General features: G+C 40.0%; 1 protein-coding gene across 1 annotated transcript in view; it reads right to left on the bottom strand.

Moving 5' to 3' along the window:
* The window catches only part of frmpd1a (FERM and PDZ domain containing 1a), a 60,979-nt gene extending 46,810 nt beyond the window's left edge, over positions 1–14,169 (bottom strand). Inside the window, exons 1-2 of the mRNA XM_087842112.1 lie at positions 13,945–14,169; positions 3,091–3,204 (exon numbers count right to left, since the gene is read on the bottom strand). The gene's annotated coding sequence lies outside the window, so the exon portion shown is untranslated. The remainder of the gene's footprint in view (positions 1–3,090; positions 3,205–13,944) is intronic.
* Between the last annotated feature and the right edge of the window lie 2,753 nt (positions 14,170–16,922).

Here is a 16,922-nt window from a genome sequence, read left to right as displayed (position 1 = left end):
TTAATTACCTTCAGCTTAGTCTTTGCAGAGTTTGTATCTATAGTGGTCTTTCCTCTGTGAAGAAGATGTTCCACATGTTTGTCATAGCTAGCAATTTAAACCTACTCTGTTTAGGTCTATTTTCTCATGTGTAATTTAGTTTTTATTCTTACACATTGAAGTCATCTAAAGAATTTTTGACATCATAAATACTAGCAGCTTAAAGCGGTGTGGTGTACAAATTTCAAGCCTCCACAAAACAACAGTCAAATATGGTTAGGGTGAGTGCTGGGAATCGTAGTATAGCCATGATGTGAAAGAGGGTTGTGACATTAATCTCTGGGGATGATGCTCAGTGGCAATTGCACTTAAATCAATACTAGATGTAAGAATATCATGTATATCATGGTAAAAATGTATGTGTGTATATACTGTTTATGACAATACAACTACATTCTTAGTTGTTATATAAAAATGTCCTATTAATCATCAATGGCATAGAAAAGCTCCGCATTTATGAGCAAAACAAAGAGATAAGCTAACACATGTCTGAGAGCAACATTTCCACAGCCTCCGATACATCACAATACACCACAAAACTGGTTCTGGGAAAACTGGAAACAACAAAATTGTTTCACTGCTTGAGGTAAAACCGTTCTATAAAGGTGGAGATACTGGTAGCCACTGATGTGCAACAAAAAAGTAAACAAATGACACCACCAAGCATCATCGTAGCTCTGGGGCAGTGTTGAGAGCCAAAGCAAACTGTGCATGGATGCGGTTACATACTGATCGGTCTAGGATAGCATTCCAAACCTAATGGTCGTAAAAGTCATAAAAGCAGCTTGCAAAAAAAGGTCAACCCCAGATACAACATCCCAGGTAGAAAACATTTTATTCTGGACATTACTGTGAAGCTCCTGTATTGTTATAAGGTTAAATAAGTTTAATTATTGTTAAACTAAAGTGTTAACCAGTTTAGCAACTTTACAGTCTCACCTCAGGATTATCAGAAAACAACATCTCAGTCATCCAGGTCATCGTAAATGACCAAGGTCATTCCTTCGAGGACACCAATGTTCACATTTTGGACAGAGAAGACAGATGGTTTGAAAGCGGAGTGAAAGAAGCCACTTATGTCCACTGTGAATGATCCTTATAAAACAGAGGCGGTGGTTTATGACACCAACTGTCTCCCATCTATAATCCAGTTTTGAGATCCCTTTCCAGACGCCTTAACGCCCACTCACATCCTGGGCCTTCTGACCTCAGGAAATCACATGATAGGGTGGGGCCAGGTTTCACGATGAGTTCACCCGAAACCTTGGCTGATTGTGACCTTTTCAAACCTTAGCTTGTGCGATTAGGTAGAGGATCATTAGGGGGTCCACTATCCCCCTGGGAGGACACTCCATTAGGGCTTAAATCTTCAAGCAAGTTAAAGAAGTCCAGACACTTTTCTTTCTAAGCTCCTTAGACATCGGAAAACAACGCAAAAACTCATTGGAAAAGGATGGAAAATGTCTTTGATTATGCTTGCACTATTAAATCCTGCTACCTTTAATCTGCACTCCCCAACTGTTGCGCAGTATTTTGTTTTGTTACTTTGTTTGATGTTTTTTTATCACTAAAAATATATTTATTGCAAATTTACTGAAGCATTGCAATATCATTTTGAAGCTATATTATCCACCCCTACACGACAGTCTCTTGTCTCTCAAAAGACTGTGGCTGCTGTTGACAGGAAAGGCTGTGAGCAGAGACTGAACTCTCAAAATACAGTGGAAAATACAATTAATCCAAAATAAGTCACAAAATATACACAGGCGTCTGATAATATACTTGGGTGGCCTCGCCAAGTAAAGTGTGGGAAACACTGTAATAACCACTAAACATTTTGTAGCTTTGACACAGCAAACATGTTAGCATGGGAATAGAGCGCTTGAAGCAACTGTTGTGTTGTGAATTGGTGCTACACTAATATAACTGAACTGAGCTGAAAAAAATAATATTATCCAAAATCCAAATTCACTCAAAATGTCCAGAGCAGGGGTGTCAAACATAAGACCCAGGGACCAGAACTGGTCCGGGAAACTGCTTTAGAAAATGTCAAATAGGGCTTAAATATTTTGACTTTTAAACCTATTTTAATACGTTTTATAGGTTTTTCTGCTGATAAAGACCTTCCCCACAGCTTTTCACACTATACCAAAGTAACTAAATAACTGAAAGCTTCCTGTTTTTTTTACTTTAGAAAAAAAAAAAAAAAGGCTAAAGAAATTTCAAAAGGACATTTTCTGGGACTTTTAAAATTACAGGACCCTCTGCCCAATGAGCTATTATTACTTTCTTCTTTAATTTTACATATTTATTTATTACACTTTAAGCCCAAATAGTTGTGCTGACACATTTCTTTCCTTCACTTCTTTTTCCTTTAATAAAATATCTCAGAAATTAAATGTATAGTTAAACTTTACACTGACAGAAAGGGAAGTTTCGCCAGTCTGGCCCACCTATAATCAAGTAACCTGTGTACAGGTTACTTGATTATAGGTGGGCCTACAGGTTACTGTGTACATAAAATGAGTTTAACATCCCTGGTCTAGAGAAAAGCTGAAAACTCAAGTCTTGGCACTCCACAGAACAATCCATCCACCCTCCCTGTGACTTCTCTGTATTTTCGGAACGTTAACTAAATTAGCTATGCATACACGATGAGTATAGTAAATTCTGAAACATGCATTACTTACAACTTTTGCATAACACACTTACTGCACGCACAGAGACACACAGGCGCGCAGAGTAGGCAAATGGGATTACAGAGTGTGTCTGCAGGCTGTGACAGGGAGTTTGTGCGTCACTCCTGCTGAGCCAGATTAGACTGAGCTTCACCTTAGCCTTACAGGTCTGTTTGGAGTAACACACTGGCTAAACTAGACAGACACTAGTTTACTGCTCACTTACCTCTCCACTGTGCGTCTGTCTCACTGTGCTTATCCCACAGTCTTTAAATCCTCTAATATTGCCATCTTTTGCTGTGTGCACACACAAATCACATACACAAACACAATCTGTTTCATTTCAGTATTAGAGAGACAGACATTCACACACCTGCTCTCTGCCCTGGGTATCAGGGCTCCATGAAGGTGCCAGTTACAGTCCCGCTGCCCTCGCTGCTCGCCCATCACTCCACTGAAGAAGACCAGGGTGACGTGTCTTCATCTCCTGACGACAGGCACGAATCAGAATTAAGAGTTAGGGTTGTTGGAGCCTGAGTCTCCCAGCATTGTAATATTATTGACAATTTAAAACATGATTTTTATCTTCTCATCTGAAAAACTACGATTAGGGTGTGAATAATGGAGGAAAGCTTTCCTTTTAGATCGGTGCATCACGGGGAAAAACAAGCAAACTGGAGATGGAATGAGAGTGGGAAGCACTGAGGCGGAAGACAGAAAATGAGTCTAAGAAGAAGACAAAAACAGACAAGCAGAGGAAAAGAAGAAGAGTTTGACAGACAGTGCCACATGATGGCAGCGACAGGGGCCGGACAAAAGGGTTGAGGGCAGTAAACTGAGTCAAGGGAGGAGGAGTACGGAGAGACAGATGAAGCAAAAAACCACACCGAGCTCCATCACAGCAGGATGGGGCTGCCTGCATCGGCTGCATGTGCTGTTTGTGGAGTCCCACTTACCCCTGCTCTGATCCAAACACCATCCATATTTAATGAGGCCCTCACAAAGCCCTGGGAAAAGAGATGCTGGGAACTCTTCTGTCCCCTCCCTCCCTTATTCCCATCTCCAACTCCCTGCTACTCAAATTCTAATCCTTCTGTCTCTTCTCTTTCATAACTCTCACTTTCTATTCATGTCTTAACCTATTAGCCCAGCATGTGACTGTGAATTAATTTTAGTCTGAGAATGTCACAATTTCCTCATTTTTTCTTAAAACAGGCAATCAGCTGTTTTAAAAAAAACGACAACATGTGTGCGCTGTCATTCACTTTTTCTTCGCACACACATTCAAAAGTGAGGCTACATGTGCTCTTTGTGACTGTATGTGTGTGTGATTGTATAACTGTATGTAAGTTTTTGTTATGTGAACGGTAATCTGGATTTTGTGTGTGCGCATGTGTGTGTTAAAGTGCTGCAAGCATCAATAATGTATGTAGATAATGCAGCCACTTCACTCTACCAACAACTAACAGGCATACCGACGCACACAAAGGAAGACAGAATGAGGAGAGAGAGAAAACGCATGAGGCTGCAAAGAACAGAAAGATGAGAAAGAGAAATGTGAGCAATAAAAGGGATCAAGAGGGTTAGGGTTTGACGGGCATGGAGAGCATCCGGTTTGTCTACTCTGTGCTCCAGTGATTATGTAATTGATACCTCAGAAACACAAAACACTTCATTTTGAATATTTCATTATGTTTTTCATCATTTCTAAATCTGGTTTTAGGTTCGCTTGCCAGGCGATCTTGATTGAAGAGAAGTTGTTTTACACCATTATGAAAGTCACAATTCTCAGGAAACACGGGTAAGAGGAAAGATGTTTCTGGAGAGGAACAGGGTGAAACAGTGCAACGTTCTGCAAGAGGCAGGAAAACCATATGTATGTTTCATCTCGGTCCTTCATAACCAAAGCTGACTTGCAGCAGGCTCATTTGTGTGATGAAGACTAAATTTCCCATTGTTTTATTCATTGATGAATGCTGTGTACACTAATTGGTCCAGATGGATATGGCTGGGGAAGGCTGTTGAATGAGAGCCACATTAAAGCAAAACTGCAAACATCAGCAAGAATGTGGCAGAATGATGATCTAGCTTTTAATATGGGAAGTGAGATGGTAGGTCTTTGCAGAATTCCTGAGGGTGTCACTGTCACTTTGTTCGGATACGTGACGCTCCATCCGAAAACCCTATTAAAATTATTTTTATATGGTGTAGGCAAGTACACCACCTCATGCTTCAGAAAACAATCCTGTCTTTAGTTGCAATGGGAATAATCACAAGGAGGCCTCTCTCTAACCCTACGGAGAAAATGTAGTGTTTTTAAAAAGAAGCTTCGTGTGGGTGGGCGACAGTGCAGCTTTAGATAATACTTTTAAATCCTTAAACAAAGGTGTGATATTTTCCTGACTGCTTGGGGAAAACAAACAAAAATGGCATCTTCATGATAATTATAACCATGATGTCACACATGGGCTCAAGCCCTCTGAGAAAGGGTGGGTGGGGTTTATGCAAAAAGCGTCCAAGTGTTCCTTTCCTTTGCCTGGCTGCTCAGGCATATAGACAGTAGGGGTGGGGGAAAAAATCGATACTGTGTAGTATCGTGATATTTTGTTTGCTACTAATGTATCGATACAGGGACAGCAGAAATCGATATTTTGTTACAAAAAGGTTTTTGTGCTCTGACTTCAGAGCATGTTGATCCTTTTTCTGAGCAAGAATCCTGACATTCCTTCACTGTCCAAATGTGTTTAACTTTTTTTTATGGCAGCAATAAACATGACAGTTTACTTATTTTAATTTAAGACATGTTTTATTTTAATTAAGTTTAAAACTTTTTTATTTAATGTAAAATTATATTTTGTTTTAATTTACTTTCAAATTCTTCAGTTGCTGAAGGGGCTGCATAGTTTTCACAAATTTCATAGTTCAGAATAGCTGTAATTGTACCAGATGGTTGCGTTCAGTTAAGTTGGACTAGACTGTAATACAAACCGTTCAGTTTGTCAACAGTAAAACTGACTGAAATGAGAGAAAGACTGAGTGTGAGACTTTGATATTAGATAAAATGAATATTGATAAAGTTTACCTTTATGTACAGAATCTGAATATCGCAAAATATTTTTAAAAATTGCAATAATATCGTATCGTGGGATGTATGGTGATTCCCACCTCTAATAGACTGCTGCTCAGTTACAGTTTGACTTTTACTTTTGTCTCGCCACAGTAAAACCGTAGAATTGGCTCACTGAGGCTGCAAAAACAAACTCGCTCAAGTTTAGAGATCTCTAATTAATAGCATTTACATTTGACGGTCAGTGTACAACCTACGTTAAAACACAAAATATTTTCTTATAGACGGTAGGCCTCTTTATGCTTTAATACTTTAGGGTGCTCTTTAGCCTTTACTGGGATAGGATGGTGAAGCGAATATGGAAAGCTGAGTAAAAAGAGCTGGGAATGACACACAGAAAACGACCTTAGGGTGGACACAAACGTGGGGCTCTGCATTAGCTTTACAGCATATGGGAGGCCTGTTAGACCCAGGGAGCTGGAGCCCTGTTTATGTTTTCTCATTAATTTTGTTTCCTTCCTTTCTCCTCTTGACATTAATGAATTATGTTCACAGCTTGAAGGGTAGCAGTGGGGACAGAATGCAATTAGGAGTTCACACACTTACCAGGATTGTGTGCAACCCCACGATTGTTAAGTGACACTTTGGGCGACTGTGTAGCATTGTGCATGCAGGTGTGGTTGTGTGTCTCATACGCTGCATGAGAAAACGTTCCAACCGTCTGTCCTTGTTCTGCTTTTCATCCAGATTAGATACAGCACTAATCTAAGAAACATCGGTTCCCAGATCTCCCTGTCATACACCCCCGCTTCTAACTCTTCCTGGAAGGATGAACTCCAGCTTATGGGTCTGCTTCGGGTCTCCTTCCAGCTGGGTATGCCTAGTGCATCCAAGTGAGATGTTCAAATCACATCAGCAGAGAGTCTACCCTGCACCCCTCTGAAATGGCAGATCTCCTCATATCTACCCAGAAACCTAACTCCTGATCAATTTTAATATTGCCACCAACTGCTTATGCCCAGGGTTAAAAGTAGGAACACAGATCGAAGACTAAAGCAACAGCTGCTCCTTTGGGCTCAGCTCTTGCTTCGCTACAGCTGCCTGCAGTAATGCGGATGCTGTGCTAATCGGTCTGTCAATTTCCAGTCTTCCCCACTCAAAAGAAAATCTCCAAGGTACTTAAAACTCTGCCACTTGGGCAATCCTTCCTTCTCCAGCTGAGATACAAAGCCTTGTGCTTACAGGTGCCAATTCTTATTCCCAGTTGCTGTGCACTTGGTTGTAAACCACATTTTCCTCACAATAATAAACAAGACATGCAGTTTACAATAAATGTCTGTTCTACATTCAGGTTGGTGCACATGCACACAACATGTGGCTAAGTAGTTAGCACAGTTTGCTCAAAGCAAGAAAGGCTCAACCTGAGTTCAAACCCAAGTGGGGCCATTGGATGTAGAGTTCGCATGTCCACTTGTGCTTGTGTGGATTTTCTCCAGGAATGCTGGTTTATGCTATCTACATCTGGGCAGTCTGACAAAAGAGAATTTTAATCTTAAGACTTCCTTCTTCTGGTTAAATGAAGGGTTTTTTTTAAAGTTACCATAGAAGGCTACCTAGGGTAATGCATCTTTACCATCACTGCAGGGTTTGAGCCAGTGGTGGGACGTCTTTTTTCCATACAAAAATACAACTGCTAAAATAACTAATGTGTCTTATTACCTACTGTTGTCATAAAATTAGGTCAAAAATTTGAAATAATTAAGAACCAGGATAATGTTATACTATCAATGAACCTGTTCAGCTGATGTTGTTTCATTTATGTATCCAAATTAGGATTAATAGTAAGTTAAATTCTCTCTTAAGGACATCGTCTCTTGCTGGTACAGAGCGTAAAGTGTTAAATAAGCTCCCTTGTCACCTATTGTGTGTGCAGAGGTGTACCTGGGGCAACACAGCTCTGCTGTTCTGTCTGTGCCTCAGAGCTGGTGTACTAGCAGGTTGACAGCCTCGAAGCTGCCAGTGCTAACAAGCTATCTGATGGCTTATACACAATGCCAGTATCTATGCTCCCCATCTATTTAATGCACTAGTATTATTTGCTGAGCTAGCCTTACATAATAGTAAATACAGCGAACGGCAGTGTGCGACAGCCAATATGTGCAGCAGAACATGTTGACCTTTGCTGTGATATTTAAATAAATGCATTGTTTCTGCTGCACTTCTTGAAAGATAACTGGCCAGATGACCAGCCTTTCTTTTAGAGGAATTTTAGAGATATTTCTGAGGAAGACAAACACACCAAACTGAGAGAAGGCTTAGATTTGCATTGCAATTATAAATGTTAAGTCCGCTGGCTTTGATTCAGACATATTTATCTTTGATTTCCACTCTGTCAATGAAGTAAAGTGGTGTTCCTGACAACTTCTAAAATGGAATCCAAGGTTAGACATGAGTAGCGAAAGTCCGCGGTGATCTGAAAATGTGCCGGGAGCTTCAGTGACCCTCGAGCTCTCGGCTAGCTATCGAGCTGGGGGGTAGCAGACGTCTCCGAAAACGTCGAAGCACTTTTGCAAATATCCGATATCTTGATAAACCGAGCAGATATTTGATGTTTACACAGCTACTTTCTCGCCTGAAAATATATTAAAAGTTTATTTTGTGACTCAGAAAGATTAGTACGAGTAATTTTAAAACTTAGTAGCGGCCGCCATTGTTGGAAACTGGAGTTTGGCTGGGCCGCGCTATGAATTCAGGGATATGGTAGGCCACGAAGGACACACCCGACCCATCCTTCAAATTCGGGGAAAAGGAGGACGCATTTGTCGGCTGCATTCGGAGGAGTCTACGAATTTGGACAGCCTTCGGCGCGTCGCTGTGACGTAAACGGTCTACAAATGCGGCCTCAGGAGGATGCAGCCCATGAATTTGGACACGACCGACATGTATATTCTTATCTACTGAATGCTGCAAAGATGTTTCTGTTTATTTGATAAGCACGTGGTTTTGTGAACTGACCGACTTAGTCCCAAGGAATTATCTGTGAGAAAGAGACAAATAGTGACATCACTTCCTGTTCCTGACATCACTTTATGTTGATTATCCACTTAAGTGGGCTGCGTTGGGTAACTTAAGTCCTTTAATGAGGATGATGCTTTTTAAAATGGCTCACCTGATCTTGTCAGTATTTACTTTTGTTGGTTGGGTCCATCCATTTGAAACAAATATTTACTCTTTACAGTTACTGTGCCGACCCCTGTATAAAAACACTCCACTTTGAATAATATTTTGTTTTTAATGAGTCTATTCCCATAATTATGTAATGTTGTGATTGTGTTGGACTGTGAAGCCTGTCTCAAAAGAGCATTTGCTTATGCTCACCAGCCACAACACCACTACCACGAGGCAGCAACAGACCTTGAAGGCGCCTACATGGTAGTCAAGCCAAGGAAGGGAGTAGGCAGTAATACACTTCTACAGCACACTATTAAGACTGAACTGCAGGAGAGACCCTCAAAGATCTGCTAGATGAATATTGTGCAACATCAGCTACCACTGATGAGCCACTGCTGATCAATCCATGTAAAGGTTCTCACTTTTCCTCCTTCAAGAAACGTCTTGATGATGAAAGGCTCTTTTCCAGTCATCTTGGGGACAGTTGAAGCAAAACTGAGCAAGTTTCAGTTTTTTGAAGGGGTGAAAGCGCACAGCTGTACAGAAAATAGAGTCAAAACTATAAAAAAACCTCAAGTGTTGCACAATCATCTTTTTTTCTTTATTCCTTTATTGCTGGAAGCCAAATAACAGAAAATTGAATTAATTACCCAGGGCTAACTAACAACTAAGTTAATTTTAAAAGCACAGGATGTGCAAATCAGGCTTCAAGTTACCAGATTATTATTACGCTTTACTGGATAAGAGTGACATCACATCACACTTCTAGCTCATAGGTTCCAGATTTTATGTGAATAAAGAAAAACCTGTGTTGTGCTGACAAGCTCGAAAGTGTCAAACTGCAGATCTTATTTTGCGTAGTCGACTTGCAAGAGAAGTAATGTTTAAGAAACTCATTTCTGGAGAGAATGTGACTTTAAGTCGGCAGCTGCAACCTTCAAGTCATTCATACATAGACTTGCATAGTATGCGTAGTATTTAAATGTAATTTCATTACAAAAAAAATACCCATGCCATATTATGTATTTTTAAAAAATATATAATTAGTAATTAGAATTAGAATTGCATCTTTAAAATATGGTGTCCTGCGCTGCACATTTTTGTAGAAATGGAGGACTATTTAGGAGTAACTACTGCTGTCATGGTTCCTCAGTTTTTTCTTGTGTGCTGACTTTCTGTGTTTGTGTTTAAGTGTCTGAGTTATTATTATGAGTGTATTCTAGTTTCTCATTGTTTCATCATCTAGTTTGGTATTTCCAGTGTTTCCTAGTTTAGTTTTTCATGTTTCTAGTTACTCTCGTATCTTAGTTATCTCTTGTTCATCTGAGTCTTGTGTGTCCTTCCTGGCATCCCATGTGTGTAGTAGCTCATGTCTCCATGTTTGCTTACATTTTGTGTATGTCAAGTTTGTGTGTCCAAGTCTGTATCGGTGTTTAAACTTTCTGTTTTATTTTGGTTAGCTTGTGTTCCTTGTGTGCTATTTTGAGTTTTGCTTCCATGACCTGCATACTAGGGGTGGGGGAAAAATCGATTCTGTGTAGTATCGTGATATTTTGTTTGCTAATAATGTATCGATACAGGGACAGCAGAAATCGATATTTTGTTACAAAAAAGGTTTTTGTGCTCTGACTTCAGAGCATGTTGATCCTTTTTCTGAACAAGAATCCTGACATTCCTTTACTGTCCAAATGTGTTTAACTTTTTTTTGGCAGCAATAAACATGACAGTTTACTTATTTTAATTTAAGACATGTTTTATTTTAATTAAGTTTAAAACTTTTTTATTTAATGTAAAATTATATTTTGTTTTAATTTACTTTCAAATTCTTCAGTTGCTGAAGGGGCTGCATAGTTTTCATAAATTTCATAGTTCAGAATAGCTATAATTGTACCAGATGGTTGCGTTCAGTTAAGTTGGACTAGACTGTAATACAAACTGTTCAGTTTGTCAACAATAAAACTGAAATGAGAGAAAGACTGAGTGTGAGACTTTGATATTAGATAAAATGAATATTGATAAAGTTTACCTTTATGTACAGAATCTGAATATCGCAAAATATTTTTAAAAATTGCAATAATATCGTATCGTGCGTTAAGTATTGTGATAATATCGTATCGTGGGATGTATGGTGATTCCCACCTCTACTGCATACCCCACAGATCTTGATAGTTGTTGCTTATAACCAACAGGGTTTTTTTGTACTGCCACAAAGCAGGGAACTCGACAAAAAATGTCAGACATACTATTCACGAGTAAACAAAAGTACAACAATAACAAAAAAAAATGATCTTCACTAAAAATGTTTTGAGATGTTTAAACAGAACTATTATCTATAGAACTTTTCTCTTTTTTCTGGTATGAGATATAGTAATTTAGTAATCCAAACTATTCCAATTACTTAAAAAAAACGATCAATTGCATCACTAATGTCAAAACTTAATTTGTCCTAATCAACTGGTTGCATTTCAAACTGCTCTGACCCAACTCTCGTCCTATCTGTTAGATGTTTGGTGGCTTTTCAGTGCGTCACAGTATGCGTGTGAGACATGGCGACTGTCAATATACTGGACAAAACTGTGACATTCAGCCAAAAGTTGAGTGACCTTATGTCTCTAAGCTCAAACATGCAAACATATGCGTATCTGTCTGTTTGCTCTGCCTGTGCTGTAAACTGTCACAAAGTGCTGAAATGCAAATTTTCCCCACTTTTTTTCTACAGCTGTATGACGGCTCCAGGCAACAAGACAATGGAGTGAGTCCTAAGAAAAAGCTTAAAATACTCTTTATGATTAATGATGTCATGTCATATTTAATTATACTACTGCAGGAAAATACATTTTTCCATGAATGGGTTCTAAAACATCATCAGATCTTCTCCTAAAAGAACTTAAAAAAAAACAAATTAAACAAAGAAATCATAAATATTAGATTTGGTTATTTATTTATAGAAGAAAATCCAATATTAAATATCTGTCAGAGGCAAATGTATGCAAATCTCAAGGACTAATGACTAAAGGTGATAATGTTTTTTGTTCATACACCAGCTGTAGGTACATAAACGCAGGTATAATAGACATGAGCCATATATTTTATGTTTATGTGCTTTAAAATAAATGCCATGTTACGCTCTGTATATTTTTGTTTTGCAGCAGCAATAATATACTCAAGTGTAATCCCACAACTGAAACACCACATCCCATTATGCTAAACTGCCCAGAATCCCACCGACACTCAAATGAAGATCAGATCTGAAGTAATAAAAATTTCTACTAACTCAGCAGACAGACAGCTGTCAGCATGATGGAAATGATGGAAAGCCTCTGATACAGTAAAAGCGCTTGGAGAACTACTTCTGCTGTTGCTGCAAAACTCTTTAATCAGGTGTTTCACACTGAAGCCAACGTGTCTAAAAGGGCCGTCTTTATGGCAGAGGAGATTAGGGTTGACCTAAAACCTTTTAGACCTCATTAGAGCAGCCATCCCGAGGTTGAGATTCACCTCTCTGCAGTAAGAAGCTGGGGAGTTCTTCGCTTTCTTTGCTTCTAATTTTCCAACGCCTTCATGTTCTCAGATGTTTGGAGAAGCCTTTTGAAAGGATTTATCTCTTTCAACGTTTCAAGTAGCTTAACTGCAGCACAATGTGAAGTCAGAAAGACAGCTGAGTTTTGGGAATGAGGGTTCAAAAAGTCCCATCTCGGGCTGAAAATTCATCTCATATTTTTTAGCTGGTTGTAAAGATTTAAGGCTCTGACTGTGAAGGAGGAGCTGAGGGAGATTACATTTGGAACTAAAGTTGAAGAGTGTGCTTCTTCTCAGTATAGGTGAGAAATGTCATTTTAAGCACTTTTTAATGGTTTGAACAGTAATACACACCAAACCTCAATGATAGAACAAGAAGTATCCCCACACACCATTTTTGCCTGATCAAGTTTAGGCACGTGTGCACACAGAGAGGTTGACGGACACACCCGGGTTTTCACTCGCTATTAAACTTGACAAATAGGCAGCATCAAAAATGTAGTCAAGCCTAAAAATAACATCATAAATTAGTAAAGCCCGAGAGAGCCTTCACAACGCAGTCAGCCCCACAGTCTTCTTCAGTTTCAATCCTGAGCATCACGCTTTGTATTAATGTGTCTGCACGAAACGAATCGATTTTGGGACTCACAGTCCAGCAGCAGCAGCAGACTGTGCCACCTATAAGCCAAACACAGTGGCATCAGCCCAGTCTCGGTGAAGGCTGAAGCATGATGCAGCAAAATATCTGGAGACACATCTCACTGTAAAATGCATGTAGCTGTGTGTGTTTCTGGTTGCAGTGATGCATTAGTAAAACACATTTTCATTTCACACAGACTATGCACTATTAGTTTATTCATCAATTCTTTAGCAGCAGTTGAACACAGAAACTGAGCGACTGCCAGTGCTTTAAAAGCAGCCTGGGAATGTCTCTTTAATGAATGGAGTGGAACTTGTGGAACATTAGGGACGCCTTCCAGCACTTTCTACACAGTCTACGTCTCAGATTGTTGCTGAAGCTTTAAAAAAAATCCTTCATCCACCTGCCTCCGCCCCTCCATTAATCTGACTGAGATGGATTTAAACAGGTGAAGCTGTGAATGGGTGCCATCTTTCACCTGCACTCTTTAAGTCGCGTGTGTTTTAAGGGGAAAGATCGGAGGAAGTTAATGAGACTTCTAAATGTGGCAGATTAACTTTTCTAATTAAGAACATGAATTGAAAATTAAACCTTTACCTTTCTTTGCACTGTGAAACTAGCAGGCTAACAATAAGCAAGTTTGTTTTCTTATTTGATTTTTAAAACAAATGTCCAGCCAGCTGAGCCAAAGCACCGTCTTATTTGCTCCGAGAGCTTGCGCTCATGCACGTAAGGGAAATAAAGGTAATATCGGTGCACAGAAAATGTTTCTAGCGCCTCTATGTGTGCTCAGTGTTCATCCTGGTTGGCTGTAGGTGTAAAGACCTTACCGAGTAGCGGGTTTCCGCTCTCTAATCCCCTCCTGAGCGCAGGGCGGGCCGTCCCGACCGTCCTGTACGTGGAACAACTTCGAAAAGCGCCGCAAAAAACCCCGCCGCACCTCGAAGAAGTGCAGTTAATCCATATCACCTGGGTGTGGGCAACGAGAGGCTCGAAATCCCCCACAGAAAGCAAAAGTTGCGTTTGACGAAAGTCCCCGCGCAGGTGAGCGCGTGTGATGCGGATGGGGTGAGGCGCGCGCAGCTTAGGCGACGGTAATCCTCTCTATCTGTCTCTCTTCCCCCCCACCTCACCCTCTCTCTCTCTCTCTCTCTCTCTCTCTCTCTCTCTCTCTCTCTCTCTCTCTCTCTCTCTCTCTCTCTCTCTGAAACACTCACAGGAACTTTCAGCAGTGATGTCAGACTCCGACATTAACGGCAAAACAAACAGCAAAGAAACGTACGGCGCGAGCTCCCTCTTGTTTGCACACCTGCATCTCTTTGTATCTTTTGTCCGCTTGCGCGCATCCAGTGCTGCCATACAAATATGCCGAATACTGATATACAAACAGGGCGGTTGGCCTGGGTTCAAACAAAAAACCTTCCTGTGCTTTATTTAAACTGGGAAGCCACACACCACACACGACCAGCTGGCTTAAAATAAGAAAGAAGTAGTGGAGATAACTAAATTGTCCCCTTTCGCCCTCTGCTGGCGTTTGTGTTGCACGTTTGTGTTTCACCTCCTGAAATATCCAAGGCTAGGTTTGCATGTTGTACTTAATCTTTTCATTTCCACCTGTTTTGTTAAGTATCCCCAAACAGCAGTAGCTCTATTGCTATAAAACCACAAAAATAAACAGCCTCTGTGGGTCACGTGTCCAAATTACAGTATTCGCAGCTGGACAACCTAGAGGGACTTTAAGTAAAAATATCAATATGTTATAAAAAAATATTAATATGTTATGGTGCATTTTAATGTAGTAAGCAAGTCTGGTGACAGATACACTAGTAAGACGAATGTATAGATTCTTGAAGACTCCATACCTCTACTGTGGGGATAATTGTGTGTTTTGATGGTTCCCATGGAGCGAGCATGTTGAAAAAAATCCATCTAAATTCTCCCGTTTGTTGAATCTGAAAGCCATAGAATTTTATTTATTTGTTTTCATCAAACCAGTCACTCGGCACATTATGGATAAAGGAATAGAAATATTTCATCACAGGATAATGGCAATGACTCACAACCACTTTGTGCTAATTTAAATGCTATTTGATGGAAACTTAAGTGCATAAGGGTCCCAACAATTAGCAATGACTGTTGTCATCTGCAATTAAATGTGCATCAAGTATGCGTTCAGTTTTTGTTCTTCACTCATAATGAATCCAGCATTTTGAACTCAAATATAAAAACAACTTTATGGAGTGAAAGATGATGCACATAGTGATGCTGAGCAGCATCACACAACAATCAACTTATGGTACTTTATTCTGTAAGGTAGAGACCCTACAATCAGACAATCCCCTATGAGCAAGTACGTCGAAGTGATGAGAAAGGAGATTTTCCTTTAATAGGAAGTTAGGGGTAACCTCAGCATGGGGCTGAGGGATTAAAAAAGAAGCATAGAAAGATAATAAACAGGAGAAAACACAGACTACAGACTACACAAGATTATGCAAAGATCCATGATGTGTAAACATCATCAAGGAAAACAATTCAGGATCACAGAAGATCTCCCAGCAGCCCGAGCTTTTTGTACTTTTCTCACAGATTTTCCTTTTTTCAAACTTTATTTTTTTCACATATGAAAATATGGGCTCATTAAAAACATTGTTATCCACCACATCCAGGTTCATGGATGTAGTGGACGAAGATATGCAGAGGACTTTTATGACAGAGGATCTAAGGATCGGGTGCAGTGGAGCGAGCTGTTCCACTGTGGCGACCCTTAAAGGGAGCAGCCTGAGGAAGAAGATGATCCCGTAGTGATGCAAATATGCAAACAGGGATTAACAATATCATCATCAGGAGTGGAGCAATGTTGAAACAGAGTGGAGAGGTGCTTCAAGACATTACAGAAAATTTAAAATTCAAATGCAGAACCAAGATTTGTACCTCATTTAAAATGCAGGTTAGGCCAACTTGGGGTTAGAATCTCGCCCAAGAATATCTGGCATGCAGATTGGAGCAGATTGAACCACCAACCTTCTGATTAGTAGGTTACCCGCTCAATGTATGAGTTACGGCCACCCATACAGTAACCGTCGTGTAGTTATATTTCTCGGGGGTGCACGTTCGGTTACGCAAAGGGTTAACATGTATGTCATGAGCATAGATTCCCCACAGGAGTCTAAATCACGCATTAGTATCACAGTAAGCATAAATTATGCACAAAAGGTAATAATAGCTTCAATATTATCTAATGTTGTAAAGATAAAAACATTTCCAAATGAAGATGTTTCCGTGTTGAATTAAAATAGATGAATTGATTTCCTATCAACTGGTACTAAACACAAGCAGAGAACCCGCTATTTTAAATTACAGTAAGAACAGAAAGAAAAAGCTCCTTTAGAAGTCCAGCGCACCAGCATGTCTGAATCAAAGGCGCCATCGAGTGCAAGATCAGACAAAGTAAGAATTAGAAAAGGGCAAGTAGATTTTGGATAGCATGTGGACAGTTGGTGGTGGGAATTGAACCATATGTAAACTTAATGGTTCAGCGTTTTTCCCCCTCCTCCACATGGTTCCTTGCATTTTCATCAGGAAGCTCCTGAAACTGCTGCTGATGGTGGATGAAGCCCAGCAGGCCTGATTTGGTTTGAACTCATCTTTTATTGATTCCATCTCTCCCAGCTCCCACACCTCCACCATCTCTGGGCAGGTCTAAATCTCGCTCCCGAATCGGCTGCAGATGTGAGGCTTTGCCTTGCTATGCTGATCTTACACCGACCCGCGGCATCACCTTGTGATTTAAAGTGGTATTACATGAGAG

This window comes from Neolamprologus brichardi, chromosome 6, assembly GCF_056152115.1.
Source record: "Neolamprologus brichardi isolate AB-2024 chromosome 6, ASM5615211v1, whole genome shotgun sequence".
In the NCBI taxonomy this organism is placed as follows: domain Eukaryota; kingdom Metazoa; phylum Chordata; class Actinopteri; order Cichliformes; family Cichlidae; genus Neolamprologus; species Neolamprologus brichardi.
Note: the sequence above shows the minus strand (reverse complement) of the source record. Positions and strands in the feature narration are given on the sequence as shown.